The sequence below is a fragment of the Lagenorhynchus albirostris genome, chromosome 7 (genome assembly GCF_949774975.1).
Source record: "Lagenorhynchus albirostris chromosome 7, mLagAlb1.1, whole genome shotgun sequence".
NCBI lineage: Eukaryota > Metazoa > Chordata > Mammalia > Artiodactyla > Delphinidae > Lagenorhynchus > Lagenorhynchus albirostris.
The window spans coordinates 60,216,263-60,235,051 of NC_083101.1; positions in this window are offsets into that span (position 1 = coordinate 60,216,263).

An 18,789-nucleotide genomic window follows, 5' to 3' on the forward strand; every position below is an offset into this window, starting at 1 on the left:
TAATTAGGAACCTCAAAGACATTCTCAACAATCCTCTCCTTTTTTCCACATTATATTTAACTGTACAGTGACTAATATTCTTTTCTCTTTTTCCTCTTTTTTTGTAAATTGAAGTATAGTTAATTTACAATGTTGTATTAGTTTCAAATGTACAGGAAAGAGATGCAGATATATTATATATATATTTTTTCCTTCTCAGATTCTTTTCCATTATATGTTATTACAAGATATTGAGTATAGTTCCCTGTACTATACAGTAGATCCTTGTTGTTTACTTATTTTATATATAGTAGTATATATATGTTAATCCCAAACTCCTAATCTATGCCCCCGCCCCACTATGCCCTTTGGTAACAATCAGCTTGCTTTCTATGTCTATGAGTCTATTTCTGGTTTGCATATAAGTTCATTTGTATCATTTTTTAGATTCCACATATAAGTGATATCATATGATATTTGTCTTTCTCTGTCTAACTTGCTACACTTACTATAATAATCTCTAGGTCCACCCATGTTGCTGCAAATGGCATTATTTCATCTTCTTTACAGCTGAGTAATATTACATTGTATATATGTACCACATCTTTATCCATTCATCTGTTGATGGACATTTGTGTTGCTTCCATGTCCTGACTACTGTAAATAACAATGAACACTGGGGTGCATGTCTCTTTTTGAATTATGGTTTTCTTTGGATATATGCCCAGGAGTGGGATTGCTGGATCATATGGTAACTATATTTTTAGTTTTTTAAGGAAACTCCATACTGTTCTCCATAGTGCTTGCACCAATTTACATTCCCACCAACAGTGTAGGAGGGTTCCCTTTTCTCCACACCCTCTCCAGCATTTATTACTTGTGGACATTTTAATGATGGCCATTCTGACTGGTGTGAGGTGATACCTCACTGTAGTTTTGATTTGCATTTCTCTAATAATTAGTGGTATTGAGCATCTTTTCATGTGCCTGTTGACCTTCTGTATGTCTTCTTTGGAGAAATGTCAGTTTAGGTCTTCTGCCCTTTTTTTTTCTTCTTTTTTTTTAAATATTAAGCTGTATGAGCTGTTTGTATATGTTGGAAATTAATCCCTTGTCAGTAGCATCGATTGCAAATATTTTCTCCCAGTCTGTAGGTTGTCTGTTCATTTTGTTTATGGTTTCCTTTACACTGACTAATATTAATGGCACCTCAGTGTACAACATCAGCTGAAGTCCACATCATCTCTCCCTTGGACTACTGCAGCACCTTCCCAGCTTCTCATGGCTTTAACGTCTCCAATTATTCTTTGATACACTCATCAGACCTGCTTTTCTAAAGCACATATAGACAGTCTCGTGACTTATTAGCTTAAAGACCTTTGTTGTCCATTCTCTGCTTATAGATTTAAGTCCAAACTGCTTAGTGAGGTATATAAGGGCATTTCTCATTTAACCTCAGACTATGTTTCAAGCCACAGCCTCAACTATTTCTTTTCCAAGCAGCTATATAAGCTTCTTACTTCGGCAAACAATGTCTTTAAAATCTTCTTAATATGTACCTTTTTGTTCTGTCCAAAATGTCCTTGTCTACATTTTAGCTTGACAATTTTTATTCATCTTTCAAGATGATAGCTTATACCTGAAATATTTTCCTACCTTCCCTAGAAAAATGAACTTTATCACTCTGATTTCCTGTTGTACTTTGAATGTACTTTTTATGAGTCACTCTGCATTATAGCCTTCTAGCACGTAAGAAAATCTCTCACAGTTTTTGGTATACAGGTGAAGCTCAGTAAAATTAACTGAATAAAAAAAGTGAAAACAAATAATTTGGCTCAACCAATGATTTTACATTAATAATGTATTTCATAATTTTGGTCATAACTGAATAATAAAGAATAAATTAACTATATATAATATTAATTACATAATAATAATAGTATGAAATTTTGTCTCACATATGTTTATGTCAATGATTTCTCCCTTTTGCATGAAAAAGGATGCTATTTGTAGTCAGCAAAAGAATGGGAGTAAAAATACATTGATAGTATCATAAATCCCAAGAATATCCTCTATTCTATTCCCATAGTCATGGCTAGCCAGAGAGAAAAACTGTCAAATGCAGGTTGGTATAGGCTGTTGACTGCCAAGAGAAAAGAAAAGCTATTTGTGTTGAGTTCAACATGAATTTCATTATCAGGAATGTGCTAAAAAAACACCGACACTGTTGTGGTCCTTCTGTAGGTGGTCTGTCTCACATGTGGGAGGCTCATGTTTGGTAGAAACATGCTGTAGTGTTGCTGATATATGACTCTATGATTTATACTTCCCCGTGCCACCCATAAACACAGGTGGTTCCTGCTTTGTATTATGATCTGGAAGCTCAACTGAAGAGAAAACAATCGCAAACAGATAATTTTCTCCACAGTCACATAAACAGCTATGTATATTCAAATTTGAAAGCTTATGTATGAGAGGCTCATTAAAGTTAGGACGTTGCAGTTATCATCTCGACCTCTAGATGGCGATGCAGCACCAGTTTGACATTTGCATTACTTCAATTCACATCCCTGGAGTTGCACTACACTGTTCTCTGGGACATCCAGAAATTATGGGAAGAGCATCCTATCCCAAAGTGGAAGATCTATTAGGTATTTTGAGGGGAGCAAAGTAGAGAGCTGTAGAGCAGTGAATGGTGTACTTAACGCTGTAGAGTGTTATTACTGATGTATAGTAATATAATCAATAAAATTGCTATATTTTATATTCTTGATATTTTCATAATTATAATCATGGGAAGTTCCAATCATTTTCAAAAGTAGAGTGAATGATGTAATGACCGTCCATATACTCATAGCTCAGCTTGAGAAATTATCAACACATGACCTATCTTTACTCCTATACACATGTAACATGCTTTGATACCACATACATGAATTCATTAAAAACCTCATGATACCCCCCAACAAAATGACTTTGTGAAAATATTTCTACGTGATATTAACCTTTGAAGGAAACACTGGAGATGTAGTAATTACTAAGAGAGCAAGAGGGGATCTTCTTGAACCCATTTCTCGACCTGGGTGGTGAATACATAGGTGGTTTTACTTTGCTGTAATTCCCCTAGTTACAGACTTCGTGTACTTTTATGCATATTTTACTTTTAAGAAAGGGAAAGGAAAAAAATGACAATCAGGAAAGGGACAGAAGCCTTATAAACCCTGGCCTCTCGACGGAAATGGGCATAGAGTATGGAGTTGCTTATCCTTACTGACAATGGGAAACTGGGAAGTTTAGTGAGAAATTAAGGAGAAAATTAAATTGTACCAAAGCCCTCCACAGAGATCTTTAACATTCACTTCATGAAAAGCTCTTAAAGGCTCAGAAAGTCATCTTGATCTTTCTTTAAGGGGGAGCAGTAGAAGAATGAGCCTGCCTTCTCATTTGCCTACACTTTTTTTTTTTTGCGGTACGTGGGCCTCTCAGTGTTGTGGTCTCTCCCGTTGCGGAGCACAGGCTCCGGACGTGCAGGCTCAGCGGCCATGGCTCACGGGCCTAGCCGCTCTGCGGCATGTGGGATCTTCCCGGACCGGGGCACGAACCCGTCTCCCGTGCATCAGCAGGCGGACTCTCAAACACTGCGCCACCAGGGAAGCCTCCTTGCCTACACTTTTATCTACTGTGGTCTCCCTTGAGACAGTCACTGCCATTGACGTGGTATGCAGCTTTATGAGAGAAGAACCACAAACACTTTACTGAAGTGAAATAATGATGGAAGTTTTACCTCTTGAAAACCCACCAGGATAATAAGTAATAAGCCAGAGGGCAAAGTAAACGTGCAATCAATGAAAAAGTAGGAAGAGATAATGGAAATAATAAAAAGAAAAGAGAAAAATAAGAAGGTGGTGAGAACAGAGTACAGAAGAAGCTGTTCTCACTTACCCCAGAAGCCTTCCTTTACTACTCCACCGATTTCCCTCTCCTTGAAACTTCTAGAGTGTTCAAAGTGCTATTTTATGTAAGAGAGGTATAATGGGGTGCAGAGAATACCTGCTTATATTCAGATAGGTCTTGATTGAAACCTTGAGGAAAATACTTAACTTCCTTGTTTTAACTTATCTGTAAAATGGGGTTAAAATATTTTCTTTTCAGCGATATTTTGATTATTAGTCATAAAATATGTAACATAACACCAGTGCACTGCTGGTAATCAATTAGTAACAACTATGATGATGATGATGATGATGATTAGGTTTGTTAGTATTGTCTTTGTACCTAGGAATAAACCAATGTTATAACAGGTGTTAATATTTTTTCAGCTTGAGAGACAACTGTGGTTTGAGTGCAAGTAAAAATAGCCTTAGGGACTGCGTATGCTGCCTTTGACCCATATTGATAAGTCTTTTCTAAAATATGTGGATGAAAAGCATGATTCTTTTCTATATGGTGTTTCTGTTATGTATGTGACAAATAATGACTCAGTTTACAATTTACTAAGAATGAGGGAAGGTAAGTATAATACAAAAGGAAGTCATCTGGCTCACAGGTAGCAGATGCTACATATCTTCTACAAATATCTAATGGGAGACTTAGAGATGGCTTGTCTCCTCTGGAAATAATGATGAAATATATAGCTCAGTTTCCCCTCTATTTCTGTTTTAAATTAGCAACTGAAAGGAAGTAACACGATTGACAGCAAACATAATTTCTCACATTTCTCTAAATAAATTCAATCCAATAGATTTTGTTTAAACTGCTCAATTACAGGTGCTTCAATGAAAGCAATATGGTTAAAGTTGTAGAGTTTTAATGCAGGACAGATATACTAGAAAGAGTAGAGAGTGTTGTAACTGAGTAGTATTAGAGAATATTTTTCCCTCTTAAAGTTAGATTGTGATCACTAGATATTAGTTTCACTTATGGGAAGGATCTGAAAAGACCATTATAGTCAAGTGTAAACTAATCCTTATAAAGACATATGATCACATTAATATTATAGAACAGAGCTTAAGCATAATTTAGACCCATTTTGGAATGGTGCTGAAAGGACATATGACCCATCATGATACAGAAGTTTACTGATTTCAAGAAGGAACTTTCAGAAACATTGTTACCTAATTAAATTAGTGATTTTCTTGAGCATTAAAAAAAAAAAGTAGTCAGAGACTATGATTAAACAGGAAAAACACAAGACAGGGTTATCTCACTCATTTTAGTGGCTTCAGCAGTATTTGTTGTAAAAAATGTGCTTTTATTATACTGGATAAAATTAAATAAAACAATTGAGGCCATAGCATCACATGTCTCAACTTAGGTATGCAACATGGTAAAAGATTGTGCTAAACTTGGATTCAAAAGATCCACAGACGGATGGACCTACAGAACATTTTGCTTAGTGAAGTAAATCAGAGAAAAACATATACTGTATGATATCACTTATATGTGGAACCTTAAAAATAATACAAATGAATCTATACGCAAAACAGAAACAGACTCACAGATATAGAAAACTCACTTGTGGTTACCAAAGGGGAGAGGGAATGGGGGAGGGACAAATCAGGGGTTTGAGATTAAGAGATACAAAATACTATGTATAAAATAGATAAAACACAAGGATATACTATATAGCATAGAAGACTACAGCCATTATCTCGTAATAACTTGTAATTGAGTATGACCTGTAAAAATACTGAATTACTATGCTGTACACCCAAAACTAATGTAATACTGTAAATCCATGATACTTCAATAAAAAACAAAACAAAAGATTCACAGACTATTTCCTGTTTTGTCATTTACTAGCTATTTAAATTTCTGCAAACTATTTTGCCTCTTGGAAACCACTTCCTTAATCACAAATAAGGTGTTTGGGCCTCAACAAATACTTTCTAAAATTCTTAGCAGTTTTAATGTTCTAGGATTCCATTATCCTTTGTACTGTATTCAACTAGAACATTGCACCTATTTTTCTAGAAGATTAAACATGAAATGACAGGTATGCTTCAATTCTAGTAGCCAGGAATCTAGTGTCCTTGTCCTGGTGGTGTGGTGGCAACAATGGTGGCTAAGTGCAGAGAGAGAAAGAAAACAAAGAAAGCAGGTGAGATCTGGGTGCATTTCTATGAACCGCTGCAACTGTAAGAAGCATCTAACATCGCCCTTTGAAAGCCAAGCATTTGCTCTATGTGTAAGAATGAGACTAGTGGAAATGACTCCCAATGACCTTTTAAAGAAACACACCTCATAGGAAAATCTCTCTTCTGAATGGCATCCCCTTTAAATTACTTCTTATAAGTAGTAACAACTGATTTCTCTTCACCTGCCCCCATTCTCCGTCTCTATAAACAGAATATTTCACAGGAATAAAGCGTTCTGGATCAGACACCAAAAATGAAAAATTAATCAATGTCCTCCAAAAGAATAGCAATAAATGAGCTACACAGTACTTCAGAATTTTTTTTCAAATGAACAACAAAAAATAGCTTCTCAAGTAAGATTTAAGAAAGTGCATGTAGCATGTCATATCAAAAGGAAACATGGGATTAAGAAAAGAGCAATAACGGTAGCTACTAGGGAGCTAGTGCTTTAACTATGGGCCTGACATTGTCCTAATACTTTACACGTATTTTTTCATTAACTACTCATAGCCACACCATGAGGGAGACACTAGCATTATCCCTGTTTTCCACATGTTGAAACTGAGGCAAAGAAAGATCAAGTGGATTGACTGAGGTCCCACAGCTCAGAATGGCAGATAGGACTTGAACAAGGGACTCCAACCATTACACCATGCTGCTTCTCAGCAGACTGTTGTCAAGTCACATATTTCAGAAGATTCTTTATTTTCATTGTTCCTCGTATGTTCTGTAGCCTCTGACTTCTTTCTTCTCATTAAAAGATATTAATGAATCAATGAAGGGAAGAATCACAGCATATGTTCACTAGCAAGCCACATAACCAACTGAGAGTAAATGTATTAATTTACTTTTAAATGGAAGCTTCTAAGACCATGAAATATTTTACTTTCTTGGGGCAATGCTATTTTTAGTGTACGTATTCACTGACACAGCACAATGCTTATTGTTTCATGTCAACCTAAAAATCAAATAGTTCTCTACTATACTTCTTCATGTTTGGCCTTGGGAAACATTTATGCAGAATTTTAAAATACGTTGAATTGGACTAATCAAATCAATAATTAAACGACTCAATTTTGCATTGAGGTCTGCCTATAAAATTTCTGTAGACAGAATAGGGTTTACTTATCTAACTGTATTGAGAAATTCTCAAAAATATACTATGTTTAAATAATAGTTGATATATTAAGAAGCCAGCACATTTTCTTAAATATTAAACATAAGTAAATGGATTCTAAGAGGCAAAATAGTTTGCACATTTGAATAGCTAGTAAATGGCAAAATAAGAAATTGTATGTGTGTTTACAACAAAAATCCATCTATTCAGCTTTTTTTTTTCCATTTTGAAATGCATTAATGCATCTGCTTTATTAAAAATGTCTCCCCTACTCACTTATTTTTGGCTTCTTTAGTTGAATTGATTTCTTTTGTTGAACTTTGCTTATTTTTATTCTTTCTTGTTTGGTATTGAAAAATGTTTAAGCTATGACTATTTTTGTGTTAAACCTTGATTGTATCCTAGAGGCTTTGATGTAGAATGGTATCACTAATTTTCTTTTTTCTAGATAGCTTGTGAATGAATGAACGAATGAATGCATATATGTATATATGACTAATGTATATATGACTAAATAATGGCCTAGGAAAGAGTTTTAAATTTTCCAAAAAAAACCCCTTAGTAGTTGATATTTAGTTTTGTTACCCATTTAATTAATTAATTTATTTTTATTGAAGTATTATTGATTTACAATTTATGTTAGTTTCAGGTATACAGTAAAGTGATTCATTTATACATCCTTTTTTTTTCAGATTCTTTTCCCTTATAGGTTCCCTTATACAAAAGATTGAGTATAGTTCCCCATACTATACAGTAGGTCCTTATTGTTTATCTATTTTATATATAGTAGTGTGTATCTGTTAATCCCAAACTCCTAATTTATCCCTCTCGCACCCTTTCCCCTTTGGTAACCATAAATGTGTTTCCTAAGTCTGTGTTACCTATTTTAAATTGTAACATTTTTCTGTCTTTTGGAAAGTTTATGGAGATTTGTTGTGCCCTAATGTATGACAATTTTTAAAAATGTAATGAAGGCATTTTTCTTTCCTTATCTTAGGCTAGATATCTATCAGTAATAGTAATATGTAATAACGTTAAACTATTCAGGTCACTGTTCTCAGTCATTTTTATGTTTACATATTTTAAATAGATATTGATAAGAGTATATACGGTGTCACATGTCCTCATATTTCTGTTTTTCCTTTTGTTTCCAGAAATTTTGCTTAGATAATTTTAATTTAATTCGGCATTTCAAATAGTTAATGACAGCTATCTGAATTTTAGTTCACAGCTCTTATTAGTAAAAGGGGATTGTCTTATTCCTTTTTGTACTTTTTACCTTGCATTCAACTTTATTTACCATTAACACTTTTCATTCCCATGCCATTCTCCTTTGCCTTTTGCATTGCTGCCTATCCTTTTATTCTAAACCTTTGCATGTCCCATTACATCCTCAGCACCTAGCACAGTGCTGGCTCATGGTGGGCACACAGCATGTTACAAAATGGAAGAGTGTAGGTTTCAGTCATTTCATGAATTTTCAATAAACTAACGTTTCAATCAATGTTTAAATGCATAAAACCTCATTACAAAAATTGACTAGAATATGGACCTAAAGGTAGGACTAAATGTATACATAATGTTTATCTTCATAATTTAAAATTGATAAATTTTATAAAAATTCAATATAAAGTAGTAGGCATCTACTGAGTTAAAAATGAGGCTGACATACTAAGATTGTGAGTAAAGTCAATTAAAACATTTAACTTCACAGAGTCAAATATGAGATTGCATTTGATAAACTCATTTGAATTTAGTCTCTACCCAAACCTATTTATGTTTTCAAATAATTTCCCTTTTTTTCTGCACTTGTACAACTCCGGGCATCTAACTTGCAGATAACAATGTATTTAAATACAACTAAACTTTTAGTATATGAACTTTATCAGCCTTGCCCATATATTTATCCATCATTAATTAGATCATCACTTTACTCTGTGAACCAGTATGTAAGTGCATGAAATAAGTAACATAGACTGGACACTGGATCATTAGTTAAGACAATGCCTTTCAACCATTATGTGGAGCCAAGGAAAGAATAGAGGCTCGCTTCCCTTGTTGCTGGAAGTTAGGGCCTTCCCCCATATCCATAATGCTTTTTTTTTTGGCGGTACGCGGGCCTCTCACTGTCGTGGCCTCTCCCATTGCGGAGCACAGGTTCCGGACGCGCAGGCTCAGCAGCCATGGCTCACGGGCCCAGCCGCTCCGCGGCATGTGGGATCTTTCCGGATCGGGGCACGAACCCGTGTCCCCTGCATCGGCAGGCGGACTCTCAACCACTGCGCCACCAGGGAAGCCCCATAATGCATCTTGATTATCTTTACTTCAGTTTCTCTTTTCTTGCTCCTTCTTTTACCAATATTTGTTCCACTTACCCTTTTTCAAATATATCACTTTTTATAGCCTTGCCATATTTCTCAGTTTACTTAAAAATTAGAAGATTTGGTGATATCAAGCCCACATTTGCACATGTCAACAACCTGCTGGAACTAAGCAACAGCTGCCCTGTGGGGCCAGAAGTATACCTTCTTTTTGCCACATTTTATTCCTGATCCACTTCATTTACTTCCATTATCATGATGCTCTTTTAGGTTGTTAAGGTCACATCCATCACAGAATATCCAGCCTGGTGTTTGGTCTGCTCATCTTCACAAACTTCTTTGTTTTTATCAACACTTATCTGCCTTTATTTAGTGCAAATATTTTCTATGATTTTTTAGCTGTGAGATATTTGAAAATGGTTATGTATAAATGAGAATTCTTAGGAAAACTCCTCTTGAAGGGCTTATGTTCTCTAAGTAAACACTTCCTTATAAAAGAGTTTTTCTGTCTGGTCACCAGAAGGACACTTAAATTAGTAGATGCTACAGGCTCTAAGTCACAAACAAGGTGATACCATTGTGTTAAAATACAGAAGTTTGAATTTGTGGGCAAGTGTGATTAATCATTATGATTGTTGTTGGTTTTAGTGATACTGCTTTACCTAGAGGTTCATTGCGCATATAAATGGGTGACAGTTCCTGATAAATGCCATGACAGGCAAGTTAGTTACACAAAGCCTCCCCCCCGCCATGCTCTTTCAGGGAGAGGCCAGTGCAACAGGAAAGCACTTCGGTTCATGCTCTTGATTCACCTGATGGAAGCTGCCCAAAGAAAGACTGTCACTCCCTTGACCAGATGAGCCAGACCCTGGATTCCTCAGGGCTCTACAAACTGCTAGATCAATACCTGGATTAGAAAGACCAAAACTCTTAATCCTTCCAGGGCTCAGAACCTTCTTCCTTCTCCCTGTTCATCTGAAGATAGGTGGAAGGTGGTAAAAAAAAAAAAAAAGTGTGATTTCGTTTTCCACACATCTGCTATTTCCACATTCCCTGTGTTCAGGCCCACTTATTAGAAAAAATTAACCTCTCCTTAGTTCAGAACTAGGACATCTGTCTTGTACAATCAGTTAATTTCTTTTTTTTCTGGTATATACATATATGACTATTTGAAAACAATACTGAAGTAATTTGTGAGCTCTTACTAATCATAAACAGCTATAAAGTTTTGAAATCTGAAAATTTACTCTATATTCCCAAGTTTGAAGGTGCTGTGAAATATTGGTTTCAAGCAACATGGGCGGTTTATATTAAATAATTATTAATTATATAATAATTTATTATATTAAACTGAAGAAATATTAAACAACCAAATTATCTTTTGAATTATGAATTATTGAAGCTACAGATTTACAGCTCTGGGTTGCTTACATGAGAATAGTTTTTTTATATAAATTGTCTGAATCAATAATGGACATTCAAAAACACTGAAAAAAAAATAGACTACTAACTTTTTTCTGTTCAACAGGGTAGATATTTCCAGATCAAAGCTAACTGGGGGGACTTCCCTGGTGGCGCAGTGGCTAAGAATCTACCTGCCAATGCAGGGGACATGGGTTCAAGCCCTGGTCTGGGAAGATTCCACATGCCGCAGAGCAACTAAGTCCATGTGCCACAACTACTGAGCCTGCACTCTAGAGCCCGCGAGCCATGACTACTGAAGTCCGCGTGCCTAGAGCCTGTGCTCCCCAACAAGAGAAGCCACTGCAATGAGAAGCCTGCACACCACAACAAAGAATTGCCCCCTCTCACCACAACTAGAGAAAGCCCGTGCACAGCAACAAAGACCCAATGCAGCCATAAATAAATAAATAAATACATAAATTTAAATAAATAAAAATTCTGATTACATCATTAAAAAAAAAGCTAACTGGGGCATTCAGTGAGCAAGTGACTAAGTATCCATTGTAAGTAGAGCCGTGGACTTGCATTATTATGTTGCTGGACCAAAGTGAGGTTGTGTGCTACAAATTATTTGAAGAATGCTTTGGGGGGTAATTCTGTGCATACAGAATTAGATTTATTTAAAACTCTAACTCTGATCTTTTTATTTCTTTTTACTGTCTACATTATTATGTGCATTGCTGCCACAGTTTCACAAGTTACCGTGTTCCTTCATGTCCTCTGAATTTTATAACCCTGAGGCTACTTAATTGTCATTTCAACCTGTTTACAGCAAATGACGAGAGGATACCTGAAATGTATTTTTAAATACTCTCTAATCAGACATGTGATGAATCCCAAAGCAAAACCATGATAGTGTGTTCTATACTCGCTAATAAGATTCCCTTGGAAATAACAAACAGAATAGTTCAGTAATTTAAAAACTGGCACATTATTGCTTTAATAGGAACTGTGAATATTTTATCACCATAATCCCCAATGAATAATTCTGCTTTGTTACTTTCCCTTCAAGGAGAAGAGTACTTGAAGTTATGATATGCAATGATAGAATCTCTTGAAAACCTTTGAGATCCTTTACCAAGTGACTCTGAAAATCTTTGATATTCTCCTCAGCATATTAAGGGATAGTGTTCAAAACGTGAAGCAATTATTTGTCAAAATTCTCTAAATATTGAGATTAGCTTATTGTGCCCTACTTTGAATTTGCATTTTATCTTCTATTTCAAATCGGTTGCATATTAAGTAGCCTTCTTTTAAGTCTCTAGGATTTCTTCATTAACATTGTCCCCTGCCTTTTTTTTTTTTTTTTTTTTTTTTTTGCAGTACGCAGGCCTCTCACTGTTGTGGCCTCTCCCGTTGCAGAGCACAGGCTCCGGACGCGCAGGCTCCGGCCATGGCTCACGGGCCCAGCCTCTCCGCGGCATATGGGATCTTCCCGGACAGGGGCACGAACCCGTGTCCCCTGCATCGGCAGGCGGACTCTCAACCACTGTGCAACCAGGGAAGCCCTGTCCCCTGCCTGTGTCATAATGTCATACACCCTTATTCGCACATTTCCATCAAAGACACTTTATTGAGTAACTACAATGGCAGAGAAAGTAACGCTCATCAAATATTGCATGTGCTTACCTACATTTCTTGGACTACGCTGCAGTTAGTTAGAGATTATAAGACTAGTTATGGCCAATGTATGATGAGCCAAAATTTTGTCATTTGTATCAGATATTCTTAATTTCAGACATGCTACCTGTATGTTCTCTATTTTTCTCTGGCTTTATCATGACATAATTGACATGCAACACTGTCTAAGTTTAAGGTGTACAACATGTTGATTTGATACACTTATACATTGTGAAATTATTATCACAGTAGGGTTAGTTAACACTTCTATCACCACACATACTTACTATTTCTTTTTAGTGGTAAGAACATATACCATCTACTGTCTTAGCAGTTTCAAGTATATAATACAGTATTGTCAGTGATAATCACCATGCTGCACATAAGACAACCAGAGATTATTTATCTTATAACTGAAAGTTTACACCCTTTGACAAACATCTCCCCATTTCCCCCATGCATCAGTCCTTGGTAATCACCATTCTACTCTGTTTCTATGAGTTTGGTTTCTTTAGATTCCACATGTAAGTGATATCATACAGTATATGTCTTTAGCTGTCTAATTTCACCTAGCATAATGCCCTCATGATCCACCCATGTTGATATAAATGGCAGAATTTCCGTCTTTCTCATGGCTAAATAATATTCCATTGTATGTGTGTATATATATGTCACATCTTTTATCGTTGATACATTAATCTATTGAGACGCACTTTGATTGTTTCCATATCTTGGTATTGTGAATAATGCTGCAATGAACTTGGAAGTACACATATCTCTTTGAAATCCTGATTTCATTTCCTTTGGATATATACTCTTAAATAAAATTGCTGGATCATATGGTAGTTCTATTTTAAATTTCTTGAGAAATTTCCATACTGTTTTCCATAGTGTCTGTACCAATTTACATTCCCACCAACAGTGCACAAGTGTTCCCTTTTCTCCACATCCTCACCAACAAGTGTTCTCTTCCTTTTTTGATGGTAGCTATTCTAATAGATATAAGGTGATATGTCATTGTGGTTTTGATTTGGATTTACCTGATGATTAGTGATGTTGAGTACCTTTTTATGCACCTATTGGCAACTTGTAGGTCTTCTTTGAAAAAAGAAATGTCTATGTGGATCCTGTGCCCATTTTTTAATCAGATTTTTTGTTTTTGTTTTTTGTCTGTTTGTTATTGAGTTGTATGAGTTCTTTATATATTTTGGATATTAACCCCTTATCTAATAAATGGTTTACAAATATTTTTTTTTCCATTCTGTAAATTGCCTTTACATTTGTTGATTGTTTCTTTTGCTGTGCAGAAGCTTTTTAGTTTGATGTAGTCCAATTTGTTTAATTTTACTTTTATTGCTTGTGCTTTTGGTGTTATATTCAAAAAGTCATTGCCAAGACCAATGTCAAAGAATTTTCCCCTATATTTTCTTATAGGAGTTTTAATATTTTGGGTTTATGTTTAATTCTTTTATCTATTTCAAGTTAATTTTTGTGAGTAGTGTAAGGGGTTTAATTTCATTCTTCTGTATGTGGTTATCCAATTTTTCCATCATCATTTATTGAAGAAACTATATTTTCATCACTAAAATATTATTGGTTCCCTTTTCAAATATTAGTTGACTATATATGTGAGGGTTTATTTCTGGGCTCTTGAATCTGTTCCATTGCTGTTTGATTACTATAACTTTAAAATCAGGAAGTCTGATGCCTCCAGATTTGTTCTTCTTTCTCAGGATTGCTTTATCTATTTTGGGATCTGTCATGGTTCTATTAAAAACTTTAGGACTTTTTTTTTTTTTTTTCTGTGAAAAGTGCAACTGGAATCCCAATAGAGATTGCAATGAACCTATAGATGGCTTCAGGTAGTATAGACATTTTAACAACATTGATTTTTCTGATCCATGAACATGGGATAGCTTCCATTTATTTGTGCTTTATTCAATCTCTTTCATCAAAGTCTTATATTTCTCAGTGTACGATCTTTTATATCCTTAGGTAAATTTATTCCTAAATATTTGATTGTTTTTGATGTTACTATGAATGGGATTGTTTTTTTTTTCTTTTTCAGATCTTTTGTTGTTATCCTACAGAGACATTACTGATTTCTATATGTTGATTTTGTACTTGCAAATTTACTTAATTCATTGAGTAGTTCCAACAGTATTTTGGTGAAGGTTTTAGGATTTTCTATATATAGGATAACATAATCTGCAATTAAAGACATTTTTCATTTTTTCTAATTTAGGTGTCTTTTATTTCTTCATTTTGCTTGATTGCTCCAGCTAGGATTTCCAATACTATGTTGAAGAGAAGTGGTGAGAGTGGGCATTCTTGCATTGTTTCCAATCTTAGAGGAAAAACTTTTCATCTTTTTAAACTTTTAATCTTTCACTTTAAGTATGATGTTGCTGTTGTGTGTGTGTGTGTGTGTGTCTGTGTGTGTGTGTGTGTGTGTGTGTGTGTGTGTGTGTGTTTTCCTCTAACAGTATGCTGGAACTTCTCCACTGGAAACCTAAACTTCCACAAAGGCTCTCTTCTCTCTTGTTCATGGGTGATTGTCTAAGATGGAGCGTTCATGGGACTCTTGGACTGAAGCCAACAGGGGCTATACAGGTCTCATGGACCACTGGAGGATACACAGACTGAGCTCTGTATCCCTATTAATTGATGAGCAGGGGGGTTAGACTCTTTCCCAGTCCCCTGTGTATGGTGCTGGATCCCACAGAGTTCCCACCAAGGCACTTTTGCCTGTGGATAAAATTCCAAATTTATCCACAGGCAAAAGTGCCTTTGTGGGAGGGGCCCCTTTGAGGGAGGGGAGTGATGAAGGATGTCTACTTAGCCATGTTGCTGATGTCACTCACCGTATGTTCTTTCTTTTCCTGATGCGTCAACTTTGGAAGCCTTGGATGTGGACTGTTCAGCTACTAAGGACTATCTCAATTAATACAGGCACTAATCAACACAGTAAAAGTAAATTAGAACAAAGGGAAAATTATAGACTACATAAAGAATTTAAGAAGCAATATATATTCTAGCCTCCTTTGTCATAGATTAGGTGACCATAGGTGCATGGGTTTATCTCTAGACTTTCTGTCCTGTTCCATTGATCTATATTTCTGTTTTTGTGCCAGTACCATACTGTTTTGATTACTCTAGCTCTGTAGTATAGTCTGAAGACAGGGAGCCTGATTCCTCCAGCTGTTTTCCTTTCTCAAGATTGCTTTGCCTATTCGGGGTGTTTTGTGTTTCCATACATAGTGTAAAACTTTTTGTTCTAAGTCTGTGAAAAATGTTATTGGTAATTTGATTGCATTGAATCTGTAGATTACTCTGGGTAGTATCGTAATTTTGAAAAGATGCTTAACATCATTAATTATCAAAGAAATGCAAATCAACCTACAGTGAGGTATCACCTCACATTGGTCAGAATGGCCATCATCAAAAAATCTACAAACAATAAATGATGGAGAGGGTGTGGAGAAAAGGGAACTCTCCCACACTGCTGGTGGGAATGTAAATTGGTGTAGTGTCTATGCAGAACAGTATAGAGGTTCCTTAAAAAACTAAAAATAGAGCTACCATATGATCCAGCAATCCCACTCTTGGGCATATATCCAAAGATAACCATAACTTGAAAATATACATATACCCCAATGTTCACTGCAACACTGTTTACCAGAGCCAGAACATGGAAGCAACCTAAATGTCCATCAACAGGGGAATGGATAATGAAGATGCAATACATATGTAAAATAGAATATTACTCAGCTATAAAAAAGAATGAAATAATGCCATTTGCAGCAACATGAATGGACCTAGACCTTGTCATATGAGTGAAGTAAGTCAGACAGAGAAAGATAAATATCATATGATATTGCTTATATGTGTAATCTAAAAAACTGGTACAAATGAACCTATTTATAAAGCAGAAATAGAGTCACAGATGTAGAAAAGAAACTTATGGTTACTAAGGGGGAAAGGGGGGGATAAATTGGTAGATTGAGACTGACATATACACATTACTATATATAAAATAGATAAGTAATAAGAACCTACGGTATAGCACAGGGAACTCTACTCAGTACTTTGTAATGACTTATATGGGAACAGAATCTAAAAAGGAGTGGATATCTGTAAATGTACAATTGATTCACTTTGCTGTACAGCAGAAACTAACACAACATTGTAAATGAACTATATTCCAATAGAATTAATTAAAAAATAAATAAAATAGATAACCAACAAGGACCTACTGTATAGCACAGGGAACGATGCTCAATATTCTATAATAACCTAAATGGGTAAATAATTTGATAAAAGAATAGATACATGTATATGTATAAGTGAATCACTTTGTTGTACACCTATAATAACACATTATTGTTAATCATCTATACTCCAATATGAAATAAAAATTAAAAACAAATAAAAGAAAATAGATAACCACAAAAAAAGCTATATTAATACATTAAATGTATGTCTTGATATTCTACTGACTAGAGGTAGGCTTCAAAATTAATTGTGAATTTGTAAGTAGTCAGTGTAAAAGGGAAATATAATTGGTTACTATTGTGTCCATAAGATAAACCAGTTGACTGGGGAAAAATACCTATTATTTGTATTAAGACAGACAGAAAATTCCCCCTTTATTTTCAGACAGGGCAACATGACCTAATGACTCTGTTTATTCTTTGATGTCATTTAAACGCAGGACCATGTACTTTTACAGTCAGAGGAGATGTTTCTCAAATTTACTGATTATGTAAATCCTCAAAACAGATTATCTCGAGAAAAACAGACTATTCTCGAGGTTCAGTTAGGTCAGGCTTCATTTTTGCTTATTCAATATGAACTTGTCAATATCATGCAAATATTCCAACTTTTAAATACATGCGTAAAATTCTACTGGAAGTGTTTATAGAAATAAGGATATTATTTGTGTCTAATCAATTTGTGTTGTGCTTAAAGTATAACTGAGGTCAAATTAGGGTATTTGCCTAAAAACCATAAATTAATTTTCCTGCATTACTTGAAGAATTGTTCATTCACACTTTTCCATCTTTCTAGCTTGTTTACTATCAGGAATGTTAGAAGACTGTACTGTAGCTTGAACTATGTGGCAAATTTCTCATCAATTCATTTAGAAATTCCCAAATATTTGTGTGTTGTTATGGAGAACATATTTTATGTCTGATTCATTTTTCATCAGAGTACTTCTATTTATTTATATGTGCCAAATCTTGGTGGAAAATCTGAGTCCATTCTTTCTTTCTTCCCCCCCCTTTTTTTTTTGTTAAAGCTATTTTGACAATTTGATTTCTAATGAATTTTTAATGAGAACCAAAAAGAAACACGTAGAGATGTTGCATTTTTTAAAGCGTGATATCAATAAAGAAAACATTATCTTTCTTAGAAAACTTTGCTATGCGAACTTGAGATTTTATGGACACTATGTGTAAATCAATGACCCATGAGAGCAAAACATGCACACTCGGTTCTGGGTCAATATAAACAACAAAAGACAAAAGATGAGAGCAAGATGCTTTTGAACATGGTTTCAAATGTATTACATTCATCTGAATTTTAAGGATGAGAAGGATTTGCATAAGAAGGATTTAGCTGGCCCCTGAAAACTAAGCACCCTGAGAAAGATATCCTTTACCAGTCACTGCAATGTGCCTCTACCATCAACTGACTGAAAGAAAAAATGTCATCATTATATGTCTCATGGCCTTTATTAAAAAAGGAAGTAGTGTTTAGTCCAATTTAACTTAGGATTTTTTATGATATTGAGAAATTACTGGAACGTTCTCAAGTTATATGGAACAAAATACACTAGTAATTCCTCGTAAAAACCAGTTTGAAGACTGATATATGAACATAAACATTGTAAAATTATTTCTAGGCCTCTTATCATCCCAGCTTAAATATTCCAATAACCTCTCATTTTTTTCCTAGCTTGATTTCTAGATATTCTGTGCCAAGTATATTTGAATTCAACTGTGGCTAGTCCATTATGCCATGATCAGAATAGTTTTATCATCTTTATCAGTTTGAAAGATGCACTTCACACACTGGAAATAGTTTTTCACAGGTAGATTTCACACCTAGTTACTCCAAAGAGAATTGACATATGGTAGAGATGTTT